The following is an 18,040-nucleotide window of genomic DNA, read 5'->3' as shown; positions in this document are numbered from 1 at the left end:
AGCCTAGTTCGCATTAAGTTCAGATGACAAATTTCTTAACCTCGGATGTGACTAACTTTAACGCTAAATATCTCGCTTCGCGAGGCAGAACGACATTTTTTTCGACCAGATTCTTTTATTTTTAGTAAAAACACAAATGAGCCTATTTTCATCAAAATCGGAGGTGAGGATAGTTATTCTAAACAATTACCTCAGTTTTTCTCTATTTCTTAATAGAAACTGTAATATTATTCTGATTTTAATAAAACTCAGGGAAAAGTACTTATTAAGACCATTTCGCGATTTTGTATCCATTATTCATCTCAAGATAAATACTCAAAGTAGCACATGAGCAACATACTCCTGAAGCACACGATCGTTTATTCTCTTACTTGCACGCGCGTCGTGGAAAAACATCGCGCGTCCTAGTTCGAAGGTACACTTTGACATTTGCTTCTGCCGTCGTTCGCGAGATAACACCGTACGTATCACTTCTAATCTGCATTTGGGAAATATGTCGCACTGCGCTCACATGCGCAAATTATCCATCACGAGTGACACGTTTTAGCAGCCCACGGGTACGGATATGATCAACGAAACGGAACGACACGACGAGCAGGCGAATGATACTCGCGGAAATAAAGCGACATACGAGAAGAGCATCTCTTTTTCTCAGTGTGCCTTGGAAAAGCTTGCTTTCTTTCCCTTTTTTTTTACATAAGCAGCGGTTGTTTGTGCGTGGCAGTCGTTTCGCGGCGTATCCGAGACGAGAACGATACGGTCGATTCGATCTCCGCGTTATAGAGCTCCACGAACAACTCTTTGTGGGTGCCATTAGACAGATTATGTTCCTGGGAGATATTGGGAAGGCAACAATACTACCCTTTTGCGCTACCTGAACCGTAGCTGGAAGACGACGGCGGCTGCTACAGCTCGGAACGAAAGAGGGTGTTCCGTTTCGCTGCTTACCTCGCCGTCGCTCCGAGAAATAGACAATATAAAGACGGCGTCGTAAATTCGCGAGCTTCAAGGTACGATACGAAAAGCCCGTGAAATATGGCGAGCGCGCGCTGCCGGTCACGTTTTCACGCGGTTGTTTCACCGCGGAACTCGTCTCACTTCGCCCTATCCTCAAGACTCGTCGAAAGACCCTCTTATCCGTCGAATTCGCGACTTTAATTCGACTCCAATATTGATGTTAACTACCGCGGTAATCACGATATCTGGCATTATGATACTAATTCGTCAACTTAGGGGAGACTGAGGCTAGATGACATATTTTTCAGAATTTCGAAGTTACAACTTTTCAGACAACTAATTGTCGTGATTGACTATACAGACATGATAGAAACGATCTTCCTTTCTTTTTATCGTTTGCAACGATCCTGTAAATTATATGTTTTTTTCTGCAATGTCTTTAATAATTGTGATAATCCGGTATCGGAGCAAGTTGGTCAGCAACTCGAGATAAGGAAGCAAATAGTAACTTCAGGGTTTTTGCGAGAGGTTTTCATTACCTTGCAAATCCTTAAATAGTGGCTGTCTTTATCTCACCCATCCATATGCTCAATCATTTTACGAACGAAAATTGCTTTTATTACTTTGTCATACACTTGTAGAATTTTAACTAATATATAACGCGTCGCTTAAGTTTATTCACTCACAATGGAGAATACTAATATCAAATTTTGAGATGTGAAAATGTATTCGACTGCTATTAAATAAATTTTTTCTACTTTTTAATTGTAATATTATATCGACTTTGATTAAACTCGAGGAAAATTATCTACTCTTAAAAGGAACTTTTTGCGATTACGTTTTCACTATTAATTTCGCAATAAATTCGTAAACAAAGCACATCGTCAATATATCCCTGTGGGCCAACCAGATTCCCGGTCTCCTCTGTATGAATAGCATAATTGATTGTATTTGCAAGATTGGTTTAGCAACCAATAATTTGCCAATGAAACAAGGTAAAAGGTACACATATATCTCGAATTACATTTATTTATCGTACCTTTAGTAATTCAATTATCAATATTTATTATTATTCAATTAAGCGTTTGTATAATCATTGAAAATCAGTGTGGTGCATTGTTTTGTCACTCGGCACGGTTTTGTCAAAAAGATTGTGGCGAATGATTCGTGACGCCTCTTAACCCTACATCGCAAATGTTAGTTATTTTTACCTACACTTTGAGTATTTGTACCTCGTCAACTTGCTGTTATTTAATAAAGCGTATTTTTGCAATTGTTATTATTTTATTTTCTTTTAGTAGAAAAATTATTAGAAATGTTGAGGCAAATTACGCGCGAGAAAACAATTAAGGAAGCCAAAATGATTCTACGTTGGCAACAACGGATTAATTGTTGTTATTGGCAATCTATGATTAAAGTATCAACCTATTACACTCTAAACTCGAACTCAATTGTGGTTTTGAGAGAATTCTGTGGTATTCCCCACATATGTCAACTCGGCTGGCGCGGTGACGATAAAATCATATGAATTCAATCAATATTCCAGCCTATAACCGTTGATAAACGAATTCTATTCACTCTGTGTGCCAATATTTGTGAATGAACTGTCGCGCGAAGACCCGCGAGGTGCAGAAGTTCGAGCGTCGAAGTCTGTCCAACGTGAGACGCGCAAAGTGACATCGGGAGGACGCGCCGCTCTCCTCGTCGAAATGATGAGCAAACAGAGCGATTCCAGATTTCGTCGTCGTTGCTTGCGTAATACTGGTGGCTTTATGCTCACGCTAAAAGGACCAAAACTCGTTCGGCGTTTCATGCGTCTCTATCCTGCTCGACGCTGCTTTGATGTAAAAAGACGGTAAAATGTGCAGTTTCGCGAATGGCGACTGATGCGGCTTGACGTGATGCGCCACGTGAAGCTGCGTTTCGCGTTTAGCAAATTACGCCGGGATTGCCTCGTACGCGAGTATACGTTTCAAGCGAGGCTGCCCCGTTCAGGCCTCCACGAAGATTACGAAGTACGCGCCAGTGGAAATGGCCGGTTATCGCGCGGGAAATGGTCAATTATTCCGAACGAGACTGCGCGTCCTTTGCAGAAGCGGCTGTGATTTTGCGCCGCGGATAAAGATAGAAACAACTACGCGTTCCGAGAAGAGCAGCAGAGGTGGGTGAAATTTTTAGATCCAACAGAACTTGGACCTTTTAAGAAGCGGAGCAAATTGCGAAACGCAAAGGCGAAGATAGTGCAACGGGAAAAGGAGAAAAAGTAGAAGAGAAAAACGCGATCATTTCCGCTTCGCAATTTCCCAACGCGTTAGCTTCAAAGTTGCTCAATTAATTCTAGCTCTTAACGCTAGAACCGCTTCCATTATCAACGAGATAAGACGGACTGCGCGAGATATTACGGGAGATTCTCACTCGCTCTCTATATTTAGGCGAATGCGTGCGCGTGCGCTCGGGCATCCGGAGCTATCGGAATTCCGGAACCACGTGTAATGCGTGTGCACCGCAATCGTCGGAACGAATTCGCGCGTATTGAACGTGCGGGACGCGTGCCGCTGGAGAAACTTTATCAGGTGTGGTATGCTCGTATCACGTGTCAGTGGAAGCGGGACGATATCTATCCGATTAGTAGTTCATCCCGTGATCCTGATCAGGTAAATCTGTTATTTAGTTTGTATCAGGCGGTTGTATTGGGTATTAATAGATAAACATTTTCTTTGACTAAATTGATTCGGCGAATCAATGACCAAAACTAATTAATGTATAAAATGACAAATAATTTCATCGTTCGGTGATATTAATTATTAATCAGTATATAATCCATCGCATCAGAGTTTGATTAATTATTGATTTTATCAATCGACAAAATTATTTGTAATTTTGTATATGACGGCTGATTCATTTTCGTTATTGATCTGCCGATTACTGTAGTCAGAGAAAATTTTAATTATTCTATGCCCAATACTGTCTTGTATAAAGTACATAACTGATTGAGATTAACCTGATCAGGACAATGCACACGAAAAATGCATTCAAGTAAATGTTACTTGTTTCGAGTGTTTCATAAGTATTTCATATGTTCATACGTCCGCCAATTTATCATAACGTCGTCACAAATGTTAAATTTATTCAAAATACATTTTGAATCCTAGTAAGTTTAATATTTCAATGAAGAATATTAAATTGAAACAAAAATTCGATTTGCTTGTTAGATAAACTATTTGGATCAAGATTTTCTTCGATAAAGTTTTATAATATTCTTGTAAAAAGAATAAATTCTTCTCTTGAGTACATGACAATATGCTTTTCTCAAACTTGTGATGAGTACAATTTAAGATTGTTATCAAGAGAATACTCTTTCGTGAAAATTACCTTCACTTAAAAGATGGAAAGTAAACCGAGTGTTCGCTTTCCTCAGCAGAAGAGTAACATTTTTCTACCTGTGGGATAAATTTATAGTGATGTATACGCGTCGCCTGTGTCTCACGACAGTCCCATTGTATCGCGCGTGACAGTCCCATTATATTCGCGGTGTATCACAATGATATCTGTCGGTGAAAACAGATACAGAGACGACAGAGAAGTTGGAGCGATACGTATTTAAATGAGGAGAGCGCTTACGTCACGCGGACGCGTCGCGATGTAGTTCGATCGCGCGCGGGCAAACGCGCGCTGCACAGTGTTTAAATTGGAGAAAGGGCCGAGTTAAAGAGATAACCGTATGCCCATTTCCAGAGCGGGTATATATACATGACATATGCATACGTGTCGGGCCGATGTTGCGAGACATACATATATTTGCTCGTGGTCAGCGAGTAGGTTTGTCCCGTGTGCTCATTACGCGAGCGTGCTCGCGCGGCTTTGACATAAACGCGGCCCTCTGTAAATATGCATATACTTCGAGTCTCGGACAATCCGCGCCGGAGTCCCGGCCGGAGGAAAAGCTAGGTATAACGCATGCCACATTTAATTACACAACAATGACGTTTTTAATTCACGCTCAGGGTACTCGCCCGGATTCAGAGAAAAATATTTGTGTTTCTCGTGCAAAATCCACGAATAGACAAGTCGACGTCATCTGCGCCTAGCTTCTGCAACTAGCGCGAGGCGTAATGAATTCGACGATCGCGATCGTGAGATTTTGCACAGAGAACTCCAATAATGCCTTCCACTTCTGGTTAGAGTATTTCGGATTAAATATAATTGAATGCATATATGCATATGTACATTATTATTATTGCATTTAATGTTATGACAGTTGCTTGTGACTGAGTTGCACTAAAAAATATTTTGTTGGTCCAGATATAATTCTAAATGTCTTAGTTAAAATCTATTGATTTTTGTATCCGCTAGGTAATTGTCTGTGGTACGTAGAATTTACATTAGTAACATTCTAGCAATATCTAGGTAAATGTAGATAAATGTAGACCTTGTTACTAATTATTAATCTGGGTGACTGCCAAAGAGAGATTTTTTTGCTAGATTTTGTAAACAGTGTTCATATATAAGTTCTGTTTGTAATTTATGTCGATTGTATACATAATATATGCGATATCGCGCGGGATTTGTTAGTCACTTATTCATCTTAGCTAATTTCTTATGTATAGATAAATTTCATTATGACTGCAAGACTATTTCTTTGAGTGCGCCGATTCTTCTCAAAATCAACGACCATGATGTAGAAATATATAAACATGCTGCGCCCGATCCGAAATACTCTAATCGGAGGCGGAAAGCATTGTTGGAGTTTACCGGTGAAACATTATGTTACGTTCCGTAAGGCCACACGTACCTTTAATCGGAATGCATTGCGTAAAAACTGATTACCTATCCGACCAGGTTACAGTACACAAAAGAATAGATAGTACACAAAAGAAATAGGTCGTGAGTCTTCACGTGAGTCATGAAAACATGTCATCTACATGTTCACATATCGCCTGACCGAACATTTTCCAAATTTTTCTTTTTTCCCACCAATCCGAGCCTCATCCTTGTTACTAAGCACGTAATCTCCAACGAATCCGGTAACCGCCATCCCCAAAATTTTCTATTTTCCGAAATTATAAAAGTCCGACCCGTATGACTTTTAGTCAGTATTGTATCAGTTTAGGTCAGTATTAGAAAGAGTGTCAGAAAGAGTATCAGAAAGAGTGTCACAAAGAGTATCAGAAAGAGTATCAGTACGAGATTTAACCAGTTTTAATATCAGATCAGTATTAGATCACTACAAGTAAGAGTATCAGTACGAGATCACTACCAGTTTTAATATCAGATCAGTATTAGATCACTACAAGTAAGAGTATCAGTACGAGATCACTACCAGTTTTAATATCAGATCAGTATTAGATCACTACAAGTAAGAGTATCAGTAAGAGTATCAATACGAGCACCAGTACCAGATTAGTATCGGTATGAGTACCAGTACCAGTACCAACCGGACGGGAACCACGATCTTAGAAGACTTAGAAAGACCCATTTTTTTTCTTCGTACAGATCAACAGTAAGTAATTGTTTTATTATCCGGTTTTCCGCGTCTCAATTTCATATAAATCCGGACAGACATATTTTAACTTTGTATCGAAAACCCTCAATCGCAATAATTCCGGTGGACATTAATTGTATGTCCCTTCCTTCGCTTTAGTGGGTCGTCGATCTTGTCATCAAAGCAGCGATCTGCACGACGCTCTCCAAACGCTGAGGTTACTGTCTTTGGCCTCCGATTCTCTTTCACGCGAAGTCCTACACCGGAAAATTTATAGAGAGTTCGCACGATATTTAGAATTAGAAGATCTACCCCCTTTCCCTCTCCACTTAATGCCACTTACAGATCTGCACCCTCTTCCACCGCCTCCATCTTCTCCTCCATCTCTTCGTCTATCTTATTCTTCGCCCCCTTCACTCTCCAATAATCCTGAAGACTAACTCTCACCCTCACCCTATACACTCACGCGCATACCACACACACACGCACACATCGTATTAAAATTGTAGTTATAAGTAAATCATATTTTTTCCTTTTGTAAATAAATTTAATTTCTTTCTTAACCCGTCCTCTCCCATTATCGCTCGAGGTCCAGTCCCGAGTAAAGAGATTTATATCTCTGACTCAAAATCGGACCGCTCGCCGTACGTCGTTGCGCTAGTAAAGTGACCCTTCCGGTCGCTGACTCGCTCTTCGACCTACAAGTACAAGCGAGGCTTTCATTACGTTGCGTTCTCCTGCAGAATGTAACAATTACATGTGCGCGCTATTTAGCTTCCTGTGATGAGTAAACCATAACTGAAAAGACACACACATACACACACCTTATGTACAGAAACCTGACTTCAATATCTGCTCGACTATTGGGGGAAATTATTTAAACCAGTATTACTGTGCTCGAGGTATATCAATCGTGCGCGCGCGATCGCGCGCAACTCCAATTTTAATCGACGGCGGGAATAATAGTGAGAGGCTGATCAGCGTCATTCGGCCTGACGGGATGACAAATAGGAGAAAGAGTGAGAGGACAAGAGTGCGAAACGAGAAGCGAACGAGAAAGGAGGGCCGCAGTAGCGCGACGTGGACACGTGGAGAAAAGTTTGTACACACAGAGAGCCGGCGGCTTACACCGTATGACGCGACGACGATGACGACGACGGCCGTGTATGTGTCCCAGCCGGCTGTGCTCTCGCTTCTGGCTCTATCGATTTAGGACGACTCTACGTAACACAACCCGTCGGTTCGTACACACAACGACGGCCCCTTCCGTATTATGCCCACCGGAGTTATTACGCAGTCGCAGAGAGCACTCTCTCAGGACCCGTGGATCCTGACGCCTAACCGCCGCTTCTCCCCGCGAGCCTCTCTACGCTCGCTCTATCTTCATTTTTCCTCACTTTCCTGCGAACCGCCGTGCGGCGAAGTTTACCGTGCGCACGGTTGGGCGGAAGTAGCGAAACGTGATTACACGAAGACGAGAATTTCGCAAGTCACCCCGACGAGTTGGGCAAACACCTGAAGATTAAGGGTGAAGATTGGCGACGCCCACCGGGAAATTAATAATTTCTATCTATTTGTGCGGAACAGCGAGCAGCTTGAGCAATACTTGATGAATAGCGATTTTAAATCGTTAATTAGACTAATTAGAATTGCAAAGTCATCTTAATGCGTTGAATGCCGTGAAAATCACCGGTGACAAGTACTGTGTGACACTGCTGAGTCTCATTAAGATGCGTGCAGAGTATAATTATCTTTCCTTGACGCGCGTATTAGATTCTGCGGCAATGTCCGGCATTAATTGATGAGAATTTTCTCTGACTAAAATAATCGGCAAATCAATCAAAATTAATCCATCATCATAAATGTAATTATGAATAATTTAATTGGTTACTGAAATTAATTATTAATTAGCATATAATCAATCACATTAAAATTTGATTGATAATTGACTTCACTAATAGATAAAGTAATTTGTGATTTTACATATCTTATACGTGACGATTGATTAATTTTTATCATTGATTTGCGCCGATTGTTTTAGTCAAGAGAACATTTTAATCGATTAATGTCAAAACACCGCACCCACACGTCTCTAACGTCAATAATACGTCATTAATACATCATCCTGCCACTTGAAAATATTTTAAACTGATATGGAAATATATAATGTTGTTATCTTTAATAAAGGAAACGATAATTACAGAATAATTACAAAAATCTAAATTTTTGTATACAAAAAAGTCAAAAAAGTACTTTAAAAAGTCAAAATGATGTATTTGTATTCATGTAAATATGATGTAAAATGATAATGTAATATGATAATGATAATGATAATGTAATATGATGTTAAAATATAAATACGCTGTTATCGTACGTATCATAACCAAACAGTATACGTGTCTGAAATGCGTCTCTAGATATTTTAAAGATATCTGAAAAAATAGGACATTTTTCAGACGTCTCTAAGATATCTTTTAGATATTCACGCTGTATGGATACGTTTTATGCGAAAAATAGAGATATTAACGTATTTCTAAGTTTCAGTGACATTTTTCAAGGACTGCGTATAGGCAAGGCGCCTTTAAAAACTTGTAAGGCCAATAGAGAGTCGACGAGACGAAGTAAGAGTTATAGGCGCTTCGAATTGCATTTATTTACCGTATCCTTGGCGTAATGCAATAATCGGTTAATCATCTTGTTATATGATCAACGGAAATCGACGCGAATCGGTTTGCGTGTTAATCGGCGGGCGACGCGTACGACTCGAACGAGAGATAAAGCCGTTGTGTCATGCATCGCGTTTTCGCGTTGCACGATAATAATAATAACGTCGGCGACTCGCCCCCGTAACCTAACTGTAATGAACCGTAATGAGAATTAATCATCCGTGGCTCTCTGTGCACGAGCAATTCTTATTAGAGGCCGCGAAGTTGCGCTCGCGATTACGCGAGAGAAGGCCAACCTCGACTCCGTGAGAGCGCGATGAAACACGCGCCGCGCGGATGGCACGAAAGTACGCGAAACTGTCCTTGACGAAATCGCGTTTATCGATTTTTCCCGAGACATCTTATTCGGCCGGGCAAGAGGACGAGGACGACGAGGAGGATGAGGAGGAGCAGGAGGAAGCAAATCGCGTTCTTGAACGCCTGCAAAATTCGCTTCTTCCGCGACGTCGGTCGATGAACTTAAATCGCTGCCACGACACGCACATTATGCGCAGCTGGCGTCATTAATATTATAATATAAGCGTTAGTCGTGTACACAGAGTACACCTCAGGAGGTGAAACAGCGTTTTTCGCAGGATTTTGAAGCGTTCTCACTCCGATAGATCGAAGCTGGTATTCTTAACTATACTTCTATATATCTCAGAAAATATAATCTTATTTTTAGCGAATATTTTCTGATTCACGGCCTCAAGAGGATTCCACGAAAATTAAAAGAAAAGTATTCCAACACCTCAAAACAGAAGGAACTCGAGTTGCAAATGCTATTTCCTGTAATCTCATATTCTAAGCGAGATTCTTATAAAAATGTATTTCTCTCCTACTAAGTGAATTATTAGACGGAAATCTACTACGTGTTATTTTAATTGTTTCCCTTTTGAATCAAAAGAGCAATGTATATTCATTTGAAGCAGAATGCTCTCTTACCAGAAGAAATTTCTATTAAGAATATGATTTGTACTGCAGATAAAAAACGAAATTCTTCCAACTTTGAGAAAATGTGCTTGGAAAAATTTTCCTTTTGGTTTTGCGACGAATCTTTTTGAGGCGATATATAAGAGAGGATTCTGATATAAAGATAATATTATATATTTTCGGCTGCACAAAATTAAAAAGACTAACGGGAGTTTGAAATTAATTCCGGTCGAATAGTTCGCGATGAATGATCTTATATGTGCACAATTTCAAGCGAAATTTCACGAGAAATTTAGTTATTCACTTTGCCTATTACTGAGAAGGTTGCAAAAGAAGAAATGATTGATAGAAATTTCCATCCCCTTCCGGAGCGGTACAACTATGTCGTGAGTTATGCAAGTGACAGGACATTACTCTTCGCTTTCGGCCATCGGCCGCCGTCAGACAATCTACGCGAATTGATTATCAAATTACCTCGCCGTCCGGGAGAAGTTCTCGGGCCATATAATCATCTTCTCGATCTCCGATCACGCGAAACTACCCTCGAACGTTGCTCGGACGTTCCGCGCAAAGAGGAAGGAGTCATGCGGATTGCGCCCGCATGTACATGTCCGTATGTAATCCTCCTCGTGTACGCACATATGTGCGGTTATGATCCTTTGATAATAACGAAATAACGAACACGAAGGACGAGGCGGAGGTGTGCAGCGCGCGTGATGCCCACGCGAAGCCGATGAGTTATAATTAACCGATTCAGCACGCTCACGTACGCCATCATCTGACGAAAATCGCATAGTGCGAAGCCGAACAGTGGATTTCGCACATCGTCCTCACCGCATAATAACGTTACGTAAATCGAGCTTACAGACGAGCGCTCCTCGTCGAGACGGATCGTGGTAGTCGGCGAGAATGAGAATCCTCGGGTCGACACGGCGATCCGAGTCTAATTACGCGCCCAGCGAAATAATTATAACGGCCTGACGGGTGTCTGTCCGGATTGAATTTGTTGCTGAGGAGCAAACGAGACTCGGGAAGAATAACGGGAGCGACTGTTGTCGTCGCTTCGCGACTCCAAGTCGAAAACGAAGTCGCTGCGAGCCGTAAATCCGAGAGATTACTTGAACGAATTCCTCTCCTCCTTCCTTTTATTCGAAGGAAATAAACCAATTTTTTTCCACCGATGGCCGGGGCGTGTGCGTTATTATTAGCGCGGGTGTCGTAATGGTCGGAAGCGTCGGCCAAGTTGACGTCAAAGTCAGATAATGTCTTACGCGATAGCGATCGAACGTCGTTCAATTATCAATGGATTACATCATGCGCAGCCTGTTGCCGTGGCTAATGTCACACAAGGACATGCGCGAGTTCGTGTTTCTATGGTTCAGCATTCAAAAATACGTCACGGGGCCGACGGTCGCGTCGTGAGAGAGAGAAAAGTATGACACAGTGGAAGAGATCAAGATCATAACTATCAAGGTCGTCTAACTCGTTAACGCGTCGAGGATGCGTATGTTTCGAATGACCAAGCGACCCAGCACTTGGATCTGTATCAATGATTGTCACTTGAGACTTGCCTCATGGGAGATTTTTATTCAGAGTCGGATCCAAGCTTCCCCATCGAATTATGATGAATGTGACATTTATGGGCCGTAATAGTAGTAACTTGAAACTACTCTCAAGTGAGAGACTACTTAGATTTGAGTTCAAAGTTAGATGTGAGTTTTTGAGACAGCTGAATATATCATGTGATTCAACTGTGAAAATTTTGGGTCTGACTCTGAATAAAAATCTGAGTATCTCATGTGAGACAAGTTTCAAGTAACAACTATTAATATGAGGCTATCTCCAATCGTGCAATTCGATTGAAAAACTCTCATCTAACTCAGAATTCGTATCTTCAGACAAGTTTCAAATAATAACTACTAATATGGTGATATTAGACCGATATTAAATTAATTTGTTTCCAACATTTTGTAGACTTTCACTTTATTTCATCAAGGAGTAGAATAATCTGATGTCCATTGCTCCTCTCTCCAATGAAATGAACTGAAATGTTTATGAGACGTTAGAGAAAAAACGCAACGCATTTCCCAATTCGGTAGCCAGATCCAGCATTTCTCAACAACACGAAAGCCTCAAATATCGGAAGAAAAATTCTTTCCCGTCGTCGTCTGTAATTGTTTCCGTTGTTTTTCACCACCTTCTGTTACTTTCACGTCGACAATGCGAGCAATAAGCACATCGGAAACTACCATGAAATGAATACTATGCGCTGCTCCGTGGGATAGGGAGAAGGAGGGAGGAGGAAGAGTGATAAAGTATCCGGGAAATTTGCATGCAATTTCGCATCTGTCAAAACTGGCTTTTAGAAGCGCATCCTGTTCGCGTTTCAACGCGTCCCTTGCCTTTCTGCTCGTTTTCCTGAACGCTTCGAGTTCTCGAGAATTTTCCTCTTAATCGGACGTCGGATTTACGGCGAGCCTGCTGCCTAACGAGATAAACGTCGCTAGAAACGCGGATACGCAAGACGCTTTAATAAATAATCGACCGGGACACGCTAGATACACGTCCCGCCTCGACTACCTTTGGAATTTATGGCCGGATTTTAAAAGAGATTGCTACTGTTTGCGCACTAATGAATTTAAGGCGGCTGCTTTCGCTTCTTTTACGCTAATTAATGGACAGCAGCGAGCACGAGTTAGCCGGTCGTCGGCAAACCAGCTGCTTCCATAAAATATTATACGGGATGTCTCCGAAGCATTGAATGTACCTCCGACTGCGGTTTCCCTCGAGCCAGTCTGAGGACAATATTTCCTTGATGAAACCATGGATGAACACTATCTATCTTTCCCAATTTTTCACGTTTTACGTTCCTCGCGAAGAAGCTTCTTCTCTCTTCTTTTTCGCTCTTTATGCTCAATCATTGAGCACTCGAGAAGCAAAAGCACTTCGACGTCTTCATCGTGGAGAAATCGATTTCGAGTCGGTCCGTGAGAATTTGTATGTATGTATGTGTACTTGATTGTGAGCAAAATGGCTCAGACACATTGAAGTTGAGAGCGCAGCGAACTGTCACGATTGAGACTCACTACCGACAGACTTGCGTAGTGATCGATTATGACAGGAGCGGAAGTGTACTTTAAACGCGAGATTTTCCAATTCTTCGAACGCCGATATTACAATGGTTAAATCTGGGATACTATCGAATGTATTAGCATTTTGTCACGTTATCTAGATCAAATCTGGGATACTATCGAATGTATTAGCATTTTGTCACGTTATCTAGATCAAATTTATTTTTATTTTGTATTGTTACTTCGGTTGAACTTCTGCTGACTTTCCATTGTACACTAAGAGGAAAATTTATTAATTTCACGCAAATTATAGTCCTTTCCAGCGTCAATTATTTCTCCCTATGGTTCTAACAAAAAATAATAGTATCAATACGTATGTAAGGTTATCATCATTGACATTACAGTAACGCCTATTAAAAAAATGGTTCCGATTATATGGTTGTTCCTTTTGCTGTGCGATTATAGTTGCAAACACTAATTCGGAGAGAAAAAGTTTGATTGAGGTTAACGACTTTCTGTTGAAATATGAGATTTGGAAATTCCGATTAAAACTGCCAGAATTGTCCTTAAGTTGATCAGAAATCCTGATAATTTCAACTGAATTCTGGTGACTTTGATTAGAATTTCGGAATCGTCCACCAGAAATTGGTTAATCCAACCAAACCATTTTTCCGCGCAAATACTTTTTATTTACTCTCAGTGTGTAGCGGTTAACGGTGTGTAACGGTTTGCTGCGCTTTCCGACTTTGTGCTTAAGCGATTTTGCGACCAAGCATATAAGCGATAGAAAGAACATCTAATGGCTTCGGAACGTGCAGTGGATACACGGAATCCGCGATTGTTAAAACAGACCTTGACCCACTGAGGTCATCGTGTATACACCGGAAGGTTAAGCGCGATTGCGGTAACACATGGATCGCAGTTAGACCGGCTTACACCTGCACGACACACTTTGGAAAAATACGTCGATACATCCTCACCCCCACGTGTGGACGACACATCGCGTATTTCCGCGAAATATCGCATAAAGCTCCCGTTAGATGCCTACTCGTGGGCGCGGGCGTGCCCGGCAGCGCAACTATTTGCGCCCGAATTGCTGAGGAGACTAGACGCGGAAACCCATCAGCGAAGTGCTCGCGCGAGTGCGAGAAAATGTAACGAAATTTTCCGCGCAATTTAGCGCATTTTGTCGCGCGCGAGCTGGAGCGCGAAGTCCTTCTTCAGCGAAAAGCTCGCTACACCCTTACCCGCGTTAACCTTTCGAATAACGACATATTGACGCATTTCCTCAGGGAAGTAACCCATTTGACGTGCCTTCGCGAGTTCTGAATTATTAAATGTGCCTCCCTTGTTTACCCTTTCGCTACTAATTTTGTTTTTTAAAGATACAATCTCTTTTTTTACTTTCACTTCATTAAGTACATTAATATAATATAGTGCTAGCCAAAAAATCAAAAATTACATGCCATCAAAACTTTGGCGCCAAGATATTAGTGTCTCATTGAGATTTTTGGAAGGGCATTTTTGTCCTGACGGTAATAAGGAGAATAGTAGCTGACGCGTTCTAAATGCCAAGAAAGCTGTTTATTCAGCTGAATAAGATTATTATTAAAGGTAAGAAAAACATATATCCTGTTAGTAGCGAAAAAATAGCAAAAAGCGACAAAATAACAGCCCTTTTATATTCAACTTTGACTTTTGTCCGACTTTAGTTTGTATGTTCCATTTAGCAACATATATGTGTGTGTGTATGTATGTGTCATACGTACGTAATGATGCGAGTGTGTGTGGGCGTGACTGTGTGTGTGTACAATGTAGGTATACACGTGGTGCGTTACGTGTATAAAGCGAACTCTTTTCTAAAGGAAACCCGTATTCACATTGTACCTTTTGCGGAATCCGTGGAGAATAAAGAGCACTTTGCGGAATCATTATTTTATCCACGAAGTCACTTAGTAATTCTACGTTTCGCCCTTTGTATTTTATAATTGCCTCGCTGTAAAAGGCAGCCAAAAATGGGACCACTATACGCAAAATTCGCAAAGCAAGGGTGCAAATTTTTGCGCGAAATCACTTCGCGCGATTACTAAGAAATGGCTCCCGTTGAAACGTATGTTTGTTCGCTCTGTGTACGTGTGTTTATTCTCACTCGAGTTAAAAGCAACAGATCGTATTTACCCCTAACAAATAACTCTTATTGATCATACCGCGAAAAATAAAAATAAACGTGCTCGTTGCAGTACGACGGAAAGGATCAGAAAGAGTGACATGCGGCTCGCATGTGTGAGGAGAGATGTGCGTAACTAACAGGCGTTTGCGGCAGCAGCAGCAACAGCAGCAACAATCGTTAGCGATAATCGAGAGGATGACGTGAGATCCACGTTTAGAATCACGTAGGATTGGCTTACACGATGTCGGCTAGCGACGACGGTATTCCTAGACTGCGGTCAGGGAGACGCTATTTAGCACTATGAGCGTCCTTTGTCCTTGTTCAACTTTCAGGAACAAACAAGGACAGAGCACACTCATAGCGGTAAATAGCGTCTCCCCGAACGCAGCCCTAATAGTAATGTCGGATTTCCGTCGTAATACTAACCGCAATAGCCGGTGCTATTGACGTCGCGCGTTCAACGAAATTAAAGCGAAATTAAAAGGAACAAGAGAAGTCCCCTTGCGTGAAACGTTGTTTTCCGAAATATCCTTCTGGTTTTCGCGCACCGTAATTATCGCGACTTGGGGGAGACACGCTCTCGTCAGCACGCGCGCCTCCGTTACAATAGCAAATTTCCCGTTTTGTTATTGTTTACATAGAGTCGATGTACGATTATACTTGAGAGAGAAAAGATGTTCAGTGTACGACAGATGTGTACCTCACGTACCGGTACAGAGGGTGAGTAACCTAACGTTGATTCTAAAATATCTCGAATGTGTTTTATATTAGGAGAAAACGTGTGAAGAATAAATTGTGTGGTTGGAGAGGTCGGCTCTCTAATCACAATATTTATCTCTTCCGATCATACAGAGTTTATTTCTCTCTCTCTCTCTCTCTCTCTCTTACATATTTCCCTTTAATATAAAAAACAATAAAGATATTTTAGAGTCTAACATTAAGTGACCCGCCCTGTATTCTCACAAGAATCAGGATTGAGAAGCTACGAATTTTAAAATCGTCACGTTGAGCCCGTGTCGAATTAAATACTACAGATTGAGGATTGTTAATTAGAGATTAAAATTCGACGAATCGACTGATTCTTGTATCTCCACTCGCTTTGTTCCGATTGGTCAAATCTCAATTTTCGATCGCCAATGCTCAATCTCCAATACCTACTCTGATACGGACCAAACCTGACGCGTACCCGATCTAATACGGTTCCCAAAGTGTCCCGTGAAGATTGGAAAGGGTTAAAAAGGACCTCAGAGGACTTTCGTTTCGTCGAGATCGGCGCTGCGTGCACGATCCAAGTTCGCGAACTCGCGGTGCGTTAACATTAAAACAATATAGAAGGAAGGAAACCGGAGTCGGGGTCAATTAGCAGCACTTGGCCGTCGCGACCACGACCGCGACGCTGTTGGTGCAACAGATCCATCAACCGACGCGATCTACGCGTACACGTGGATGTCCCGCCTGCCCCTCCTGTTCCCCCACGTCTCGATCCACGCGAGAGCGCGAGCAAGAGCGGCGCGACGCACGCGGTCGGGTGATCCTCTCATCGCGAACTTTTTCGCGACGCTTTTACTTACTCGCTATGTCCGGCGAGAGTGATGATCCTTCCGGAGCAGCCTCTCTCTTCTTCTTCGCGTTTCCCTTCTCTAACCTAGAGTGGTTACTCGCGGGAGAGAAAGAGAACGTTCTTCGCCGTCGAAGATGCCGATACGCTGAGGGTAATCGACGAGAGGACCGGCCAACTGCTCTGCCTCCTCACGCTGGAGAACGCGACGCAACGTCGACTGAGACACGAGCTGGTCGTGATGCGCGCTCTTCGTCGTCGTGGGGTGGTTTGGGGCGAGAGTTTTCGCGGCATCGTCCACTACGAGGACGCTTGTCTCTACGTACGCATGATCCAACCCTCCCTCTCTTTCTCTCTATCTGTGTCTCTCTCCCTCCCTCTTTGTCTCTCCCTCTCTCTCTCTCTTTTTCTCCCCCAAGACGCTAGCCACCCTTTGCCTCGCTTTCTGTGAGCTCGGTAAGCGGAGCCGATGAATGAAGGCCGACGATCGACCGTCACCACCCGCGTCGCTCGGTCGACTGACTGTCCTGGATTGCCCTCCCCGCGGACTCGGTGATTTTATTCCATCCCCACCAGAGACGCCCTCTCTGCCCCCGCTTTGCCCGACGCACCCCACTCGTGACACCCACTCGCGATCCGAAGTCGACGTGGGTGCTCGGGGGTGCGTGAACGTCGATGGTGATCGCAAGCCGACCGAGCCTTAGTCGTTGACCATGTAATTGACAGTTGACCCGTATCGCCTGAGATCAATTAAAGGTTTCCGTGACGATAATAATCGGCTTGGAAAAAAAGGCGTTTTCGGGATAATTTTATCGCGTGCGTGATCGACGACCATGTCGTGATTAAGCCGACTCAAAGATCGAAATCTTGATCGAAAGATTGAAGCTTCGATGAAGGGTCGTAGTGTCAGATTTCGGTATGACGGTGATTACCGTATACTGAGAAAAAATGTTTGGCATATTTGTAACTGTAACCGCATGAAGAAATAACAAATCATGACCAAGAAAATTCTTTTTCATTAAATTCTATTATAATGCTAGTGATAATAACTTTATGTGCATGTTACTACAAAAAATATGATTGAGGCTGAAAATAACGAATTTTAGTTTAACTATTTTATTTTCTCAGTATAAAATCGTTCGCGCATGTGTGACCTTGCATCTA

The 18,040-nt window shown here is 42.2% G+C and overlaps 1 protein-coding gene and 1 long non-coding RNA gene across 3 annotated transcripts in view; one reads left to right on the top strand and one right to left on the bottom strand.

Annotated features, from left to right (window-relative positions):
- The window catches only part of LOC116849927 (calcium/calmodulin-dependent protein kinase kinase 1), a 119,607-nt gene extending 102,198 nt beyond the window's left edge, over positions 1–17,409 (bottom strand). The window contains exon 1 of one of the 2 annotated variants that reach the window (XM_032827595.1): positions 16,890–17,409. The gene's annotated coding sequence lies outside the window, so the exon portion shown is untranslated. The remainder of the gene's footprint in view (positions 1–16,889) is intronic. The other variant, XM_032827597.1, reaches the window with a different exon arrangement.
- Positions 5,774–9,070, top strand: LOC116849930. Its single transcript, XR_004379214.1, has 2 exons — positions 5,774–6,457; positions 6,599–9,070. It is a non-coding gene; the product is annotated as an uncharacterized LOC116849930 (long non-coding RNA).
- Positions 17,410–18,040: the final 631 nt, after the last annotated feature.

This window comes from Odontomachus brunneus, unplaced genomic scaffold, assembly GCF_010583005.1.
Source record: "Odontomachus brunneus isolate Ranch 3 - 2012 unplaced genomic scaffold, Obru_v1 Obru_scaffold_128, whole genome shotgun sequence".
Taxonomy (NCBI): domain Eukaryota; kingdom Metazoa; phylum Arthropoda; class Insecta; order Hymenoptera; family Formicidae; genus Odontomachus; species Odontomachus brunneus.
This window is presented reverse-complemented; position numbering and strand designations above follow the sequence as displayed.